Consider the following 14,866-nt stretch of genomic DNA (forward strand, 5'->3'; position numbering starts at 1 on the left):
GGAACAACTTGCTGGAACCCATGGCGCAATTGGTCACACTTATGCTTCATAAGCAGATGGTCCTAGTGGATAATAGAGCTGTAAATTAGGTTAAGTGATTGAAGAATAAAAAATAAAGGATGAATATGAGGAACAAAAAATGATGTCATTTATTTGCTTCTCTGTACTTTGTTTACGATATGAAGTACTACTGTGGTTGGTGGGGAGATGAGATAGTATTTTACCAACTACTACGCATTGGTGGGGATAATCTAATAAATCACGTGTTTATCAAAAAACCTGGTTCTCAATGTTGGGACTGCAATTATCTGCAATAACATCAACGACTTGCTGACACGACGTCGTCAAAAACTAGTTTCCCCATTTTACAGTTTTGCTTTTGAAAAGACATCATCCGTAAGGGGAAACGTGCCTATAAAGAAAACGGACGACAAAAACGATAATGCTCATTTGATGGTTCCTTCCCGTCATTCGTCTCGTAATGGGTCGTTTCAATTCACAACTTCCCCTGTCGTCTGTGGAGCATTCACGGGGTGGCTGTTAAATTGTAAATACTGGGTTATAGCAGCAGCAGTAGTGTAGGACCACACTTGCCTGTGTACATAAAACAATTGCTACGAGCTAGGCAGTCGAACAGATAGTGCTATGTGGTATCTGTATAGTAACACTTGCGCTACTTCCATGAGCCTCTAATGGATTGCAGCAATTCGCTCTATTCATTAGTTGGTGGGCAAACCAACGACGGCCAACAACAACTACAGCAGCGTGGTGCTAAGTAAAAGGATACAACATTAGGCAGAGTGCGGAAGGAAAAAGCTCCGGATGTCCGCTGTTTGCTGCTGCTAACCATGATGGAGGGGGACTGCTCCCTTTGTGGTTTACGGTACATACCTAAGTATACGGGTGGGTGAATAATGGTCGATGAGGCAGTTTGTAGTCTGATGGTGGGGGTCCCTCCAGGCACAATCGAATTAGTTGCTGCTCCCTGTGAGGTTGTTGCTGCTGGTATACGGGCCTTTTGTAAGCTCTTTGATGAGGAGAGTGCAAGTTCTTTTGATTAGGGCGGTAATCAATCAAATCGTAAATTTCAACGCTCGGACTAGTAAACATCCGCACTGCGACGATTAGTTAATCAGAATCAGACGACAGAACAGGAATTGAGGATACGAAATAAACATTGCCGAAACGTAGGGACGAATTAAACCCGTTTTCGTTCCAAGGAATTTGGAGACTGCATAGCCGAGAAATCCAACATCTAGTGATATAATTACGGTCATCGGTTAAGGATTGACACGCAGAGCATACCTTCAAAAGAGGATTTTAACAATGAAGTTGTTTGAAGATTTGTTCAAATGCCTCATTTTTAGAACATTGACTTTGTTATATCTTCACCTTAAGAGCTTACACAAAGTTTTAGCCACTGCAAGTTGAATAATTTAGCGTATCCAATTTATCCATAATGTTAGTCATCAAATTTATAAAAAGAAGTTCATTCGTCATATTACATCAATTCTGGGAAATCTCAGTCATGCATCATATCCCAGTGAATTGAACGTACGTAACCGGAAATTACGTGTCATAAATCACCCATTTATGACGATGATGGCCTTAATCGATTTCCCTTCACACATCCAAAAAAAAACACCATTCGCAAAAGCGCTAACTTTCGCGTACGATAACCAACGAAAAAAAGCGATGAAATCAACGCTAGTCTGGCTTTTGACATCCACCACCACCAATGCAATGATATCAAGCGACTCTATGAATGTTTTCTATTCACATCAGAGCTGTGATTCCGATTTCCGGAAACGACGCTGGAAATAGGAAGGTGTTCCAAAATATACTCCGCTCTGTGCCACAGCAACACGACGATTGCCACCTGAGACACGTTACGAAGCTCACGAGAGGTTCGGTGGGTTGATAGTTGTTTGGTGGATTCAGGTGGGTATATTTCTATCATCGACAGACAATTTGGTTTGATGACGCGGAAGAGAAGCGATAGCAATCGTTTGGTCACGTCACCAAAGGTTAGTTCGTGAGGCAGGCGGAAGTACACGGTGTGGTCCTTTCATCTAAGCGGTGTATTGCTGCCAGGATGATGAGAATGGCCTCGTAGGAGAATCGTATTGATATCACGTAATGGATTTCATCATGGCATCTGATTGCAAACAATGAAAAGGTTCCGTGCATTAACCTGTTTACAATCAGTTCAATGGCGATGGAGACGCACGATGATTCACTTTTACTTCATTATAATGTCATTCTGCATTTTTATTTAAATTAGGACAGTCGAATCATACCCAGTTAATCACTAAGCATTTGAATTAACTCCGCTAGGAATGATGGTTCTCCATAGTTGCTAATACAAAAGATTATTGAAAGTATTGATCGTGTTAAGCAAATATAAATAAACCCCAATGTCAAAGTGTCATGCAACCCTAGATGCAACCCGTGTCGAGGGCTCAACGGTTTCGGGGATTTTAATATGCTCAGCTCAACCGCGAACGGAACCTGGGGTGCAAAACCAGACAAAACACTGTAGTAGGCTGCCCTTACTGCACTACGGCAGGGCTCTAGTACAGCGGGCCTTTATTTCCATAACTACTCGTGGGACCAAAAATAAGTACAAATCCAACAAACAGACTTTAAGGTGACGACTGCCTTTCTCAGTCGTGTGAGAGCGAAGTGGAAAATGCTCTGCGTCAGCTTGGCCTTACCGAAAACCAGATAAGCTACTTAGTGTTTCGTAGGAGTAGATTGAAATTTCCTGCCCCTCAACACCTACCTCCCGGAGCAGCACATGTTTCGACAAAGCTACTAATCCAGACACCGCTCATCGATCGACTACAACCTGCTGGGCATAGAAGATAAGGCGCTGTCCATAAACAACGTAGACTTATTTTTGGCAATCTCAGACCTCCCCCCCCTTCCCCCTTGCAGACTTTTGTCCATACAAAATTTTCGAAATTTGTAAGGAGCACAGACTTTGGCCAGACTCCCCGTCTCTACAGAAGCCAAGGTTGCTCCGAGAAAGAAAATCTTCACATTCACACGCTCCGGAAAGGACCGAAATGCGGCCTCATCCATAATCCTAAATAAGGAGAGCGAGCCTTCTTCCTCAAAACGCTAGAGAAACGACCTAGACGAATGCGCAACAGCGGACCCCTTACAAAAAAAAGAGCAAAGCACCATCTGAATCCGATAGAGCGCGTCCAACAGCCCTCAAACAGCGCGCCTGAGAAAAACGTTTCTAATGTCTTGCAATCTAATTTCACACTAACGCAGTCATTACTTATTTGAATGCATCCTGGAAAATTAAGAATGTGGAGCGGACCTGGTGTGATGGTTAGAACACTTGACTATCATGCCGAGGACCTGCGATCGAATCCCACTCCCGACAAACTCGCAAAATGTGAGTTCTTCCTTCGGAAGGGAAGTAAAGTGTGGGTCCCGAGATGAACTAGCCTAGGGCTAAAAATCTCGTTAATACAGATAAAAAAAACTTAAGAATTTTCATCTGTCATTTTTATTTTATCTTCTTTTCTATCATTTTTACTGTCTATGCCATTGCCAGGCCAACTGCGCAGCATGTGCCGCAGAGAAGATTTCAATGAATAGAACGACGTTTACGTCTGTTCGGATGGGTCACTGATTTTCGTAGCAGCTCTTTTGATGTTCAGCAGCTCGAAACTATAAGAATTGTTTTATTTATTGGTTAAACATAACGAAATATAAGTCACTAAACTTACATGAATAGTTTCTTTCAAGTGAAAAAATTCTTCTCTTCTTTCCTCTGAACATTGCCTCACTCTTAGCGGAATTTCCTTTCAGCATCAATGATTTATATGTTAAATTTTATATTTTGTAATTATTTTCTGTTTACTTATTTCTACTTACTGACTTATGTAGTGCAATTTATTAGAATATAACTGTAAGTTTCTAACAGCTAGCGCGAAATATAGGAACATCTAGAAATGGAATTAATTAATTTGCTTGTCTGTTATCGGCAACCCTTCACTTACGTTCTAATCACTCAACTGATAGAAGAAAAAGGAATATATTTATAGGACATTCTAACAGGAATAGCCGACGTTAACTAATTTTATAATTTTACCACGTGATAATAGAAGATTATGCAATTTACTCTCGTTCTGATCAGATTTTGTTTTGATTCTTTTCCTTCGTTGACGTATAACATTTAATCTTAAGGTTGCCCCAACGTAGCTTTGCTGCTGTGGTCGTGTGCAACACCCGTGTTGCCAGTGAGCTGTACCTCAACGACGTCATTATTTAAAAACATTCTACACCATGAAATCGATTGAAAAGATGAAAGCGTGGACCTCCCGTACCAAAGGCTTTCAGATATTTAAACATATTCGCATATGTATATAATTATGGTGATGCGCTCGATGATTTGCTAAACAAATTCGATTTGTGCGCCTAATGAACAGGTAAGATTCACTGAAAAGAGTATAAAACATTAAGTAATGAAAAGTGAATAAGACATGAGTGATATGCTCGTTACAATTACTTTTTTGCAACAACGGTATTTTTTTTGTTTCTCTCCTGTTGGGGAAATTAAGCCACTGTGTCCAATAAGCTGAACTTTCGTGGCATGTCCCGTTTTGATATTCGCATCTAGCTAGCTAATTACCATGTGTCAAGTAATTAGCTTCTGTCGCGACACGTCGTCTCCCAGTCAGGTACAATGTAATTGATAAACCCCAAACCCTTTCCAGGATCTGCAGACCGGATTTCACTGGGTTGCAACCCGAGCAGGAGAAAATAGCTGAAAAAAACCAAACTCAGGTATAGAAAACCGAATATCTACAACCTGAATGAGGTATTAAGAAGCCCTGCATAAGAGGTAAAATACCTAAAATAATAACTGATGTGTATTCTGTGCATAACACGTGAAAAATGACACCAGGTATGGCAATACCTAAATAATAATCGGCGGTTTTTACATACAAATACTGATTTTTCCATAACTGAATAATACCTCAAGCAGTCCTCAACACTAAACAAAGAACTCGTTGAGGTATTTTATCAATACCCACAAAATACCAAAACAAGTTATTTCCAATACCTGGGTAATCGACCAATAACTTGTCTTGGTATGATACCTGAATTTTGTATGCTGCAGTTATGTGTTCATGCTCGGGAAGCAGCCACTATTAAGAAATCTTTGCACCACAACTGCAAAGCAGATGTTCCGATGTTTCGCGTTCCATGTTACAAAAATGACAGGTATCACTATGAATCTGACCAATATTGTTTCAAGTAATACCGATTCGGGCAGTGCCCAGTTACTAGGCCAGTTGTACATACACTGGCATACAAGGGCTCTCTTATTGAGCCCTAAAAGCTTTTTCATTTTGAAAGTATTTGGTTTAACCCTCGAGCAGTCGCGTCTTTGACTACCTGCAGCGACGCCGCGCTTACGCTGTGTACCACATGCGTGCATTTTTCATGGTGCGTGTACTCAGTACACGACGCGACCGCTCCCGGGTTAATAAATCGTTTTGACTGATTAGGGGATACTGGGCAGACTTGATCCCTTTTTCTTAATTTGCCTGTAACTTTAAGAAAATCACAAAACTTGATCCGTTTTTGAAAATGGGGAGACTTGATCCCTTTTTTATGGTGTGTAATAAAATAATAATTATCTGACACGTTTTATCATTGAATATACTAATATACATGCATCTTACCAGATGCATCGTAGCGAATATGCTTTAAAATCTGTAAACAAGCCCTCTGACCAGCAGCGGGCTGCTCGGCTGACGTTATTTACATTTTTCTGTCGCAAATTTTAGTTGATCTTCAATTTACGTGTTGTTTAACTTTCATATTTTTTTTGCTGTGTATCTTTTCCTGCCATTGCATGAATTTGTATATTGTGAGTCAAGCACAATTGTTCGCCGCCACAGCCCATTGTAGATCACGTAACGGTCAAAAGGTGGTTCTGTCATCGGCGTGGATGACAAGCAGAATTGGACGAATACATAATACAAAACGACAGACTGACGATAAACAGTGAGACAGCAGAAATTGATTACGTGCAAAAATTATATCCTAAAACTATTTCATATCAAGCTATATTTTCCTAAATTGTAAGTAAAATTATTTCTATAATTAGTGAACTCGATTGTACTTATGAACTAAACTTACAGGACAAAAACTAAATCTTAGATTACTGTTGTGAATTGGTAGAAGAACATAAAAGGAGACTAAATTGTAAGTAGAGCAAAATTACTAAAAACTGAAACCTATCCTAAATAAAATTAATTTTAGCTTGAGCTGATTACCCCCAAATCTGGGTAAGTGTCTGCTATGAGAACTCCGGAAATACCATTCGCAACAGATCTCAAGAATTTACCGAATCATAATGAGTTCGCAGCCGAATGTGCGACAAACTCGGTCACGGACGAGGGCCCTGCAGGAGAATGCAAACCCCACCCGCGAAAACATTGATGAGGAGTCGAGTAAGTCATCTGAAGAACCACACATTCCATCCGTGATTGATGAGGAAGGAGGTGAGTTGAATGATTGTGCCGGCTGCGATCGACCGAATATGTCCGAAAGGTACATGGTTCAGTGCCAAGACTGTGATCAATGGTACCATTTCTCTTGTGCCAACGTCAATGCGACCACGGTACGTAAGACCGGATTCGTTTGTGTAGTGTGTTTACCAAGCGGAGTTACCTGTTCAACGGAGCCGACACCGAGTGTTATTAGCGGGTTGTCCAGCACGTCTAGCGCTCGGAAGGCCAGAGTGGATCGTGAGTTGCAGCGTTTGGAAGAAGAGAAGCAGTTGTTGGACGATCTGAACCGTGAGCGTATTGAGAAGGAACGTGCTTTGAACGAGAAGGAACTTCGGGAAAAGCTGGAACGAGGAAGGCAGTTTATCGCTCGGAAACATGAGCTCCTTAGCCGACAAGACGATGAAGAGGGAAGAAGCGTTGGAAGTATGCGGAGCAGCCAGAGGAGTGTGAATCGGACCAAGGAATGGGTAATGCAAACCAAGGCAGCTGGAGGTTCCATCGGAGCCGTTGTTGGTCCTGCACCTCTACCGGCGCCGGGGAATACCGATCGTCTAGAAGATGCACGCCCCGAAGGCTCGCAGGTACCTGTGCATCTCTCTTCAACGCCGCTGAAATCAGTGGCACCCATAGTTGAATATGAAGCCAGTATGGGACTAGAAGTGAAATCGATTCCAAGGACCCTGGCAAGTATCACAATTGGTGAGGAGTCAGAAGAATCCCAAGAAGGAGCTGTCAGGACAGACACGGCCGACAATGTTGGGAATATGGAACCTTCCGATTTGCCTCTCGTCGATCTTCAACCTTTCACGGACTTGTTGAAAGTCGAGGAAGCTACGTCCGCTGGTAAGGATTGTGGTGCAGTGGCGAAAATAAATCGTTTCGGAGCCCATTGCTATAAGCGTTGGAGCGTAGAGACGGGCGAGCTCAGGAAGCAGAATGCGATGCAGCTACAGAAGCAAACTGAAGCGGAACGTCGTACCATCCAGGATTTGATGGCGAAACACCGAATGGATATCGATACAAGACGCAAGCGGGAAGTAGAGCTGGTGAGCCGTATCAAAAGCCTACAGCAACAACACGCAGAGGAGCTGAAGCTAGTTCGTGATTCGGAAGCACGTTTGCGAGCACAGCTCACACAGCGAGATGGTGAAAGTGCTGACTTGAAGGCGAAATTCGAGCTGTTGGAGAAACAGTCCAGTGAAGAGCGGAAGCGGATACGTAGTTCGGAAAAAGAGCTGCAAGATCAGCTTCAACAACGTGACCGTAAGTGTGCAGCGCTTCAACTACAGGTGGCGGAACTGGAGACTGAAATTCAGTGTTTGCGTGAAACAGAGCGACAACTTCACGGCCAGATAGAAGTGTTGCGCCAGCGGGAAAACGAAGCCATTCGCATGCGAAACGAAGCCGAGAAAGAATACTGGGATTTACACGATGAAGTGCAGAAGGTTATCAACCGGAACGAAAGTCAACCAGATAGCAGTTGTTCGCCACCGTTCCCGCCTCCCCCGGCTTCATGGTTTGAACCCTCGAGTGCACCCAACTCGGACAGTTCCATCGCTTTCTTTCCTCCTCCTCCTCCTCCTCCTCCTCCTCCCCCTACTCCACCAATCGCGGTGGAGGGCACGTTGCCCAACAACCGGCCAGACTTTGTTCAATACTCCAGTGGGGGGATGGTGGATATGTTCGCTCCAGTTTCTTCTGCTCCAAATGCCTTTGCGTCTATTCCGAGGGTCCATCCGCAGTTCTCCAATACGTTGATGCCGGCTTACACAAGCGGGCATTCCGGACCATCGCCGCAACAGGTGGCCGCTAGACAGGTGGTTGCTAAGGAGCTTCCGAATTTCTCCGGGGATCCTATAGATTGGCCACTGTTCATCAGTAGTTACCAGCATTCGACGGAAGCGTGCGGGTATACCAACTCGGAGAATCTGCTGCGACTGCAGCGTAGTCTGAGAGGCAATGCGAAGGATGCTGTCAACAGTTTCTTGCTTCATCCGTCGACAGTACCCCAGGTTTTGTCGACCCTGCAGCAGTTGTACGGTCGCCCTGAACAAATAGTTAATAACATGATTGCCAAGGTGAGGGCAACCCCGCCACCGAAACACGACCGTTTGGAAACACTGGTCAGCTTTGGACTGGTTGTTCAAAATCTTTGCGGACACCTAAAAGCGGTTGGGTTGGAAAGGCATCTGGCAAATGCAATTTTACTTCAAGAGTTGGTGGACAAACTACCATCGACAGTAAAGTTCAGCTGGGCACTGTACCAGGAGCAAGTGCCAGTGGTAGACTTGAACGTGTTCAGTGACTACATGGCGAGGATTTCTTCCGCTGCCAGTGGCGTAACGCAGCCAGCCGGCATCCCGCAGAAAACCGTGCGAGATGAGCGAAATCGAACGAAGGAGAGGTCATTCGTGAACACCCACGTGTCCACGAATCCTGCGAAAGTGAACCGTGGAGAAGCAATGGAGAAATTGGGAAGCAACAGTGCAGTGCAGAAAGGAAGGGAAGTCGCCACGAGCGGGATCATGTCGTGTACAGTATGCAAAGTTGAAAGCCACAAAATCGAAAACTGTCCGTCATTCAAAGCGATGAATTTGGATGAAAGATGGAAATCGGTGAAGGTGAACAAACTGTGTGCACGATGCCTCACTTCGCACACTTCGCGATGGCCATGTAGAGGTGAAATTTGTGCCATCAACAACTGCCCTAAACGTCACCATCGCTTGTTGCATTTCGACCCACCAACTGAGCCCAAGGATAACAATGCGGTAGTGGCATTCCATAGGCAGTTATCGTCGTCCACTCTTTTCCGCATACTCCCCGTAACTGTATTCGGCCCGAAAGGACAGTTAGATACCTACGCATTCCTCGACGACGGATCGTCAGTGACGCTCATAGAACGATCCATCACAAGCACCATCGGAGTCAGCGGAGGCGCAGAAACACTGCGGATTGAATGGACCGGAGGAATCAATAAGACGATATCGGGAGCTGAAGTTGTTACTTTGGAGATAGCCGAAACAGGTGGAAGGAAGCGCTATAAACTGTGTACACGGTTGACAACCTTGGTTTACCACAACAGACAACAGATTACGCGGAGCTCTCTGCTCGGTACGCACATCTTGGCAAGCTGCCGGTGAAGAGCTTCAAGTCCGCTGTTCCAGGAATCTTGATCGGACAGAACAATATTCACCTTTTAGCTACACTGAAGTTGCGTGAAGGAAAGCTGAACGAACCGATCGCTACAAAGACTAGAATCGGTTGGGCAGTGTGTGGCAGTTTGAGGAAACAGCGATCGAACCAACTACACCGACAGCTTCATCTATCTGCGGAACCGATCCAAGATCTGCACGAGTACGTCCGCCACTTTTTCGACATCGAGAGTTTGGGAGTGGCAGTCGTGCCGGCTGTGCGATGCGCGGAAGAACAAAGAGCATACAACATTTTGGAGAGGACTACGCGGCGGGTACAAGGTGAGAAGTATGAAACGGGCCTGCTCTGGAAACATGACTACGTGGAGTTCCCAGATAGTCGGCCGATGGCGGAACAACGATTCAAATGCCTTGAAAGGCGTTTAGCCAGGAATCCTGAGTTATACGACAGCGTTCGTCAGCAAATAACCGAATACAAAACCAAGGGCTACATACACGAAGCATCAGTGGAAGAAATTGAAGGATACGACCTGCGACGGACTTGGTTCTTGCCAATTGGAGTTGTCGTGAATGACAAAAAGCCAGGAAAAGTACGAGTTATCTGGGACGCGGCAGCCAAGGTAGATGGTGTATCATTAAACTCGATGCTGCTCAAAGGTCCGGATCTTCTGACGCCGCTTTTATCCGTATTGTACCCGTACCGGGAGCGTCAAGTAGCAGTGTCAGCAGACATCAAAGAAATGTTTTTGCAGATCTTGATCCGTAACCAGGACCGCAGCGCATTGCTATTCCCATTTAGGGATTCCCCAGAGTTGCCGATGAGCGTGATGGTATCCGATGTGGCAATATTCGGAGCAGCTTGCTCTCCAGCGCATTCACAGTACATCAAAAACTTGATGATTTTGTGGCTATATCGGTCTCTTTCTACTCATAGTATAAGGGAGTAGAGATCAAAGTGGATAACGAAATGATAGATATGATAGAATTCGCTAGGTAGCGAACAAGTGTGAAATTTTTTATAGAAGGTGAAATTAGGCAAGTAGGCCATGTATTGAACGAATACATCGAATGCGTGAAACTTCTGCCGTGCGACCTGTGCTTTTAAACAGATCGGCTTGGTTGGTAGTTTTCATACCACCTTACCAAGACTGGCAAAAGTTTCAGGCACCCGACTGCCTAATGTATTGTTCTGTTTTCATCACAAATTCTATCGATCGGTAGCTTTTTTCGGAATTCGCACTCCGTTCATAGGGGTATGCCTATATCGCGGCGTGTTCTTCCTATTAGCTTTTTCGATCTTATAGGATAGAACACTTTTCTTTTTGAGCCAAACTTTTCATATCATATGCTGATTTATCGACCGTATTCTATTAATAACTTGATGATTTTGTGGCTATATCGGTCTCTTTCTACTCATAGTATAAGGGAGTAGAGATCAAAGTGGATAACGAAATGATAGATATGATAGAATTCGCTAGGTAGCGAACAAGTGTGAAATTTTTTATAGAAGGTGAAATTAGGCAAGTAGGCCATGTATTGAACGAATACATCGAATGCGTGAAACTTCTGCCGTGCGACCTGTGCTTTTAAACAGATCGGCTTGGTTGGTAGTTTTCATACCACCTTACCAAGACTGGCAAAAGTTTCAGGCACCCGACTGCCTAATGTATTGTTCTGTTTTCATCACAAATTCTATCGATCGGTAGCTTTTTTCGGAATTCGCACTCCGTTCATAGGGGTATGCCTATATCGCGGCGTGTTCTTCCTATTAGCTTTTTCGATCTTATAGGATAGAACACTTTTCTTTTTGAGCCAAACTTTTCATATCATATGCTGATTTATCGACCGTATTCTATTAATAACTTGATGATTTTGTGGCTATATCGGTCTCTTTCTACTCATAGTATAAGGGAGTAGAGATCAAAGTGGATAACGAAATGATAGATATGATAGAATTCGCTAGGTAGCGAACAGGTGTGAAATTTTTTATAGAAGGTGAAATTAGGCAAGTAGGCCATGTATTGAACGAATACATCGAATGCGTGAAACTTCTGCCGTGCGACCTGTGCTTTTAAACAGATCGGCTTGGTTGGTAGTTTTCATACCACCTTACCAAGACTGGCAAAAGTTTCAGGCACCCGACTGCCTAATGTATTGTTCTGTTTTCATCACAAATTCTATCGATCGGTAGCTTTTTTCGGAATTCGCACTCCGTTCATAGGGGTATGCCTATATCGCGGCGTGTTCTTCCTATTAGCTTTTTCGATCTTATAGGATAGAACACTTTTCTTTTTGAGCCAAACTTTTCATATCATATGCTGATTTATCGACCGTATTCTATTAATAACTTGATGATTTTGTGGCTATATCGGTCTCTTTCTACTCATAGTATAAGGGAGTAGAGATCAAAGTGGATAACGAAATGATAGATATGATAGAATTCGCTAGGTAGCGAACAAGTGTGAAATTTTTTATAGAAGGTGAAATTAGGCAAGTAGGCCATGTATTGAACGAATACATCGAATGCGTGAAACTTCTGCCGTGCGACCTGTGCTTTTAAACAGATCGGCTTGGTTGGTAGTTTTCATACCACCTTACCAAGACTGGCAAAAGTTTCAGGCACCCGACTGCCTAATGTATTGTTCTGTTTTCATCACAAATTCTATCGATCGGTAGCTTTTTTCGGAATTCGCACTCCGTTCATAGGGGTATGCCTATATCGCGGCGTGTTCTTCCTATTAGCTTTTTCGATCTTATAGGATAGAACACTTTTCTTTTTGAGCCAAACTTTTCATATCATATGCTGATTTATCGACCGTATTCTATTAATAACTTGATGATTTTGTGGCTATATCGGTCTCTTTCTACTCATAGTATAAGGGAGTAGAGATCAAAGTGGATAACGAAATGATAGATATGATAGAATTCGCTAGGTAGCGAACAAGTGTGAAATTTTTTATAGAAGGTGAAATTAGGCAAGTAGGCCATGTATTGAACGAATACATCGAATGCGTGAAACTTCTGCCGTGCGACCTGTGCTTTTAAACAGATCGGCTTGGTTGGTAGTTTTCATACCACCTTACCAAGACTGGCAAAAGTTTCAGGCACCCGACTGCCTAATGTATTGTTCTGTTTTCATCACAAATTCTATCGATCGGTAGCTTTTTTCGGAATTCGCACTCCGTTCATAGGGGTATGCCTATATCGCGGCGTGTTCTTCCTATTAGCTTTTTCGATCTTATAGGATAGAACACTTTTCTTTTTGAGCCAAACTTTTCATATCATATGCTGATTTATCGACCGTATTCTATTAATAACTTGATGATTTTGTGGCTATATCGGTCTCTTTCTACTCATAGTATAAGGGAGTAGAGATCAAAGTGGATAACGAAATGATAGATATGATAGAATTCGCTAGGTAGCGAACAAGTGTGAAATTTTTTATAGAAGGTGAAATTAGGCAAGTAGGCCATGTATTGAACGAATACATCGAATGCGTGAAACTTCTGCCGTGCGACCTGTGCTTTTAAACAGATCGGCTTGGTTGGTAGTTTTCATACCACCTTACCAAGACTGGCAAAAGTTTCAGGCACCCGACTGCCTAATGTATTGTTCTGTTTTCATCACAAATTCTATCGATCGGTAGCTTTTTTCGGAATTCGCACTCCGTTCATAGGGGTATGCCTATATCGCGGCGTGTTCTTCCTATTAGCTTTTTCGATCTTATAGGATAGAACACTTTTCTTTTTGAGCCAAACTTTTCATATCATATGCTGATTTATCGACCGTATTCTATTAATAACTTGATGATTTTGTGGCTATATCGGTCTCTTTCTACTCATAGTATAAGGGAGTAGAGATCAAAGTGGATAACGAAATGATAGATATGATAGAATTCGCTAGGTAGCGAACAAGTGTGAAATTTTTTATAGAAGGTGAAATTAGGCAAGTAGGCCATGTATTGAACGAATACATCGAATGCGTGAAACTTCTGCCGTGCGACCTGTGCTTTTAAACAGATCGGCTTGGTTGGTAGTTTTCATACCACCTTACCAAGACTGGCAAAAGTTTCAGGCACCCGACTGCCTAATGTATTGTTCTGTTTTCATCACAAATTCTATCGATCGGTAGCTTTTTTCGGAATTCGCACTCCGTTCATACGGCGGCAGAAGCGTACGAAGTGGCCAAAGAAGTAATCGAGGTACACAGGCGAGCGGGATTCCACATCCGTAACTGGATGTCGAGTGATAGAATGGTGTTGGAGAAGTTGGGTGAGGTAAACCTGAAGCCGTCAAAAGCTATACTACCGGAGAAGGACGTTGGTTTCGAGCGTGTATTGGGAATGGCGTGGCTGCAAGAAGAGGACGTCTTCGCGTTTTCAGTGCAGTTTTGCGGGAAGGTGTACCACCTGTTGGAGGATTCCATCGTCCCCACGAAAAGAGAAATGCTGAGATTGGTGATGAGCATCTACGATCCTCTAGGATTAGTGGCATCATTCGTCATTCATGGAAAGATCCTAATTCAGGAAGTGTGGCGAACTAAAACGGATTGGGACAGCAAAATCCCAACGGATATCGCTACTCGCTGGCAAGAATGGTTGGCGGTACTCAAAAAGATGGATGGACTGCGTATCCCTCGATGTTATTTTCCGGATTATGATCCAGAGAGTCTACACAACATAGAACTACACGTGTTTGTAGATGCTAGCACACAGGCCTTTGCAGCGGTAGCATATTTCCGCATTTTTGACCATGGGAAGGTAAGAGTCACATTAGTGTCGTCGAAAACCAAGGTTGCACCACTCCGTGAACTCTCAGTACCACGACTGGAACTGATGTCAGCGGTACTTGGTGCTCGATTACGAAGGAGAAGAATCATTCGCTGAAGATTCAATGAACCTGGTTTTGGAGCGATTCGTCTACGGTTTGTTCCTGGATCAAGTCTGACACACGCCGGTATCGCCAATTCGTCGCTTTCCGTGTGGACGAAATACTAAGCCTGTCGAACGTCAACGAGTGGCAATGGATTTCAACGAGGGTCAACGTTGCTGACGAAGCCACTAAATGGGGAAAAGGTCCCTCTTGCAGCATGGACAGTAGATGGTTTCAAGGGCCCGAGTTTCTCTACACCTGGGACGGAGGTCAAATGTCGGTTCCAGAAGACGTC

Source organism: Aedes albopictus, chromosome 3 (assembly GCF_035046485.1).
Source record: "Aedes albopictus strain Foshan chromosome 3, AalbF5, whole genome shotgun sequence".
NCBI lineage: Eukaryota > Metazoa > Arthropoda > Insecta > Diptera > Culicidae > Aedes > Aedes albopictus.